Genomic DNA, 4,661 nt, shown 5'->3' on the forward strand with positions numbered 1-4,661 from the left:
CCCTGTCAAAGAGAAAACCCAAGAACATGGAAATGGGACTGTCGGCCCCTCAGATACGCCACAGCAGCCCAGCAGGACTGGAAAGAGGGAAGTAGATTGGGAGGGACTGCTAGCAGTGTCTCCTGCAAGCTACGCATAGTGACAAAAACAGGTGCAAAATCTCCCACATAGGCACATGCTCAAGCAGGCACAGCTCCCCTACTGCCCTGGCTTAGGCAACCTTGAATTATAACCTTATTCTTATTTAGTGCCTTCCTAACCCCTAGCCCCCACTCCTGCCTTCAGCCTCTCCCCATGAGACACCTTAAAGGACCAGAGGACTTCCACTCTCTCCTCTGTTCCCTATGAGACTTCTCTCACATAGTTTGCCCTTCTCCCAGAAACAGAAAAGGCACACCTCCCTTTTGTTCCTTGGAACTAAGGCTTTACCTTCAGACCACATGCTCCTGTGGCAAGATATTCTTAACCCTAATAAAGCTCCAGTTCTAAGACTGGAGATGGCTCAGGGGTTAAAGGTGTTTGCTTGCAAAGCCTGCCAGCCCAGGTTTGATTACACAGTACCCACATAAAACCAGATGCACAAACCAGCACATGCATCTAGAATTTATTTGCAGTTGCAAGAAGCCCTGGCATATCCATTTTCTCTCCCTTGTTATGCTTGCAAGTAAAATGAAAATATTTTAAAAGAATAAAGCTATAGGGCTAAAGGGGTAGCTCAGTGATTAAGGTCCTTGCCTACAATGCCTAATGACCTCGGTTTAATTCCCCAGTACCCATGTAAAGCCAGATGCACAAAGTGGTGCATGCATCTGGAGTTCACTTGCAGTGGCTAGAGGTTCTGGCGTACATTCATTCTCTCTCTTCCTGCAAATAAATAAAGAATAAAGTTGTACTTCTAAAAGAGCATTTCAGTGCATAGTCATACCACCCTGAACACTCCCAATCTCTAAAAGGGCATTCGCTCTTGTGCCTCTCTCTTGAACCAGGTTGTACCTCGCATATAAATCACACATGATTAGATAGAATATTGCTGGTTACTTTTCATATTACTGTGATCAAATATCTGACAAGAAGCAACAGGAAAGATTTGTCCTGGCTCGCAGTTTGGAGAATTCAAGCCAGTGGTGAAGGCATGGCAGCGCGGCTCTGGTCAAAACAGGTGGCGGGGACTCAGAGCAAGCCTGAAGACCACCACACAACTCACTTCCTCCAGCCAGGCCCCACCTCCTGAAGGTTCTCCAACCTCCCAAAATAGTGCCACCAGCTGGGGACCAAGTGCTCACGTGCATGAGGCTGTGAGTGACATTTCACACCCTAGCCATAACAGATACTCATGAAACACCAATCACTAATAAGAGTTACTTTATAAGGGACAAGCCAGATGTGGTGACACTCAGAAGGCTGTGGTGGAAAGATGGAGAGCTTAAAGGCCAACCTGCACTACGTAGACCATGTCTCAAAGTAAGGTGTAAACACTGGTAATGTGAACATGCATCCCAGTCTCCAGCACCTGATTCAAGGTGGTACACACCTTGAATCCCAGCACTCCAGGAGGTAGAAGGATCACTGTGAGTTCAAGGCCACCCTGAGACTACACAGTGAATTCAAGGTCAGTCTGGGCTAGAGTGAGACCCTACCTGGGGGGTGGGGGATTCACTTTGGATGACCTGCTATTCCTAATATGTAAGTTAACATCAGGGATACTTTGAAGCTGAATTAGACCATAGAACGAATGGGAATTAAGGACAAGATGGGAACTGTAGTTCTGGAAATGTCTCAGCAGGGGATGTGTAAAGGAGCCACAAAGGAACTAAAACAAGGATAAATGATACTTGCAACAAGTTATTGTTTCAAGGATACTTGAATCTTCCTCTTTTAAAAAAGTAAACACTTTAGGGGCTGGGGAGGTGGTTTAGAGGTTAAGGTGCTTAACTGCAAAGCCCAAGGATCTGGGTTCGATCCCCCAGGACCCACGTAAGCTAGATGCCCAAGGTGGTGCATGCATCTGAAGTTTGTTTGCAGTAGCTAGAGGCCCTTGTGTGCCCATTCTCTCTCTTTCTCTTAAATAAATGAATAAAAATAAAATAATTTTTAGAAAAGTAAACATTTTATGCCGGCCGTGGGGGCACATGCCTTTAATCCCAGCACTGGGGAGGCAGAGGTAGGAGGATTGCCGTGAGTTCGAGGCCACCCTGAGACTACATAGTAAATTCCAGGTCAGCCTGGGCTACAGTGAGACCCTACCTCGAAAAATGGAAAAAAAAAAAAAGCAAACATTTTAGGAGCTGGGGAGATGGTTTAGAGGTTAAGGTGCTTAACTGCAAAGCCCAAGGACCTAGGTTTGATTCCCCAGGACCCACATAAGCTAGATGCCCAAGGTGGTGCATGCATCTGAAGTTTGTTTGGAGTAGCTAGAGGCCTTTGTGTGCCCATTCTCTCTCTCTCTCGCCCTCCCTCCCTCTCTCTCTCTCTCTCAAATAAATGAATAAAAACAAAATAATTTTTAGAAAAGTAAACATTTTATGCCGGGCATGGTGTCACATGCCTTTAATCCCAGCACTCAGGAAGCAGAGGTAGGAGGATCGCCATGAGTTTGGGAGAGGCTACCCTGAGACTACATAATGGATTCCAGGTCAGCCTGAGCTAGAGTGAAACCCTACCTTGAAAAAAAAAAAAAAAACTAAACATTTTATGATCTTTTGATGTTTTCACAATAATAAAGTATCGGTCTCCAAAGTCATTATTTATATGGTGTCATTTTAATATGCAATCAAGTAAGGATGACCGCTTCTGTTTTTATTCACTTTAGGTTTCATCTTTTTTTTACATAGCCATTTCTCTTCCTGCCCCCCTTTTGGTTTTTCAAGGTAGGGTCTCACTATATAGCTCAGGCTGACCTAGAATTCACTATATAGTCTCAGGGTGGCCTTGAACTCAAGACAATCCTCCTACCTCTGCTTCCTGAGTGTTGGGATTAAAGGCATGCACCGCCACACCTGGCTAGCCATTTCTTACTGCTTTACAGGAAATAATATATATCTTCATATATTCTGGGTTCTAATTTTCTGTTAATTATGTTACAACTGTCTCCATAGATAGGAAATGGTCTATCTGTAATAGACTAAATTCCTGTATAAACTTTGGACCTGGGGATTTTCAAAACTAGTCCTGAATCCTTTCTAAAAGTCTTTACTATAGTTTCTCTCTTCACCTTTTAACTTTTTTGTTTAAGGTAAGGTCTCACTGTAGCTCAAGATGACCTTATATCTCACTCATTTTTAATTTATTTGAAAGCAGTAAGACATGTGTTCTAATCAGACTCAATTGGATTTTATTATTTAATTTAGTTTTTTAAAATTTATTATTATTTATTTATTTGAGAGACATAGAGAGAAAGAGGCAGATAGAGAAAGAATGGGTGCACCAGGGCCTGTAGCCACTACAAATGAACTCCAGATGCAGGACCCATCTTGTGCACCTGGCTTACATGGGTCCTGAGGAAGCAAACCTGGGTCCTTTGGCTTAGCAGGCAAGTGCCTTAACTGTTAATTTAATCCATCCCTTCAGCCCTTAACTTTGTTTTTGGGTTTTTTGTTTTGTTTTGTTTGTTTTGTTTTTGAGGCAGGATCTCACTGTAGCCCAAGCTGACCTGGAACTCATCCTGTAGTTCCAGGCTGGCCTCAAATTCGCGGTGGTCCTCCTGGCTCTACCTCCAAAGTGCTGGGATGAAAGGCACCCAGCTTCACCTCACCTTTTTTTAAAATTTATTTATTTATTTGAGGAAGAAGAAATAGAAAGGAAGAGGCAAATAGAATGGGCACACCTGGGCCCCTAGCCACTGCAAACTCCAGATGCATGTGCCACCTTGTGCATCTGGCTTACATGGGTCCTAGGGAATCGAACCTGGGTCCATGGGCTTTGCAGGCAAGCACCTTAAGTGCTAAGCCATCCCTCCAGCCCTCCCCTCACCTCACCTTTTACTAGGAGGTGTAAGAAACCTGGTGGCAACTTCCACATTTTGCAATCTGCTCGAGTACCCAGTTCCTTAGGGACTGTTTCTCTATAGAAGCATAGACAAGTGTTGCTGCCACATGACAAAGCAACCTTTTAATTCTAGTTCCTAATAACATTTTTCTTCACTTCTCTAGAAGTCACATGGCCCTTCAGAGCCATCAGTCAACTCATAGCTTTCTACTTTACTAATTGTCTATTCAAGGAAATTTAAGCTGTCATATCTTGAAATTCTTCCACCCACAACCAATTCTGAAGCAATGCATTTTTAGGTGTTTGTATTAGATACTTACTGCCATAACAAATTACCCAAAAACTTAGTGACTTAAAGCAATGGTCATTGTCAGTTTCTTTGGGTGAGTTATTTGGGAAGGACTTAGCTGGAGCAAGAAGATCCACTTTGAAGATGGTTTACTGACATGGCCATAGGCTGGAAGTCTCAGTTCCCCTCTGGGTAAAAGGCCTCAGTTCCTCAATACAGGGACTTTTGCATAAGACTTCTTAGTATTTTTAGTATGACAGCCAGTGTTCTTTGCAGACAGCAATCTCAGCCAGAGCAAGAAGGAGGCTGCAGGGTCACACGATTGTTGGTCCATGTGCCCAGTGGCTTCCCTTTGCAAGCCTAGATTCCACATGCTAGAGGACCTGAG

Source organism: Jaculus jaculus, chromosome 11, assembly GCF_020740685.1.
Source record: "Jaculus jaculus isolate mJacJac1 chromosome 11, mJacJac1.mat.Y.cur, whole genome shotgun sequence".
Taxonomy (NCBI): domain Eukaryota; kingdom Metazoa; phylum Chordata; class Mammalia; order Rodentia; family Dipodidae; genus Jaculus; species Jaculus jaculus.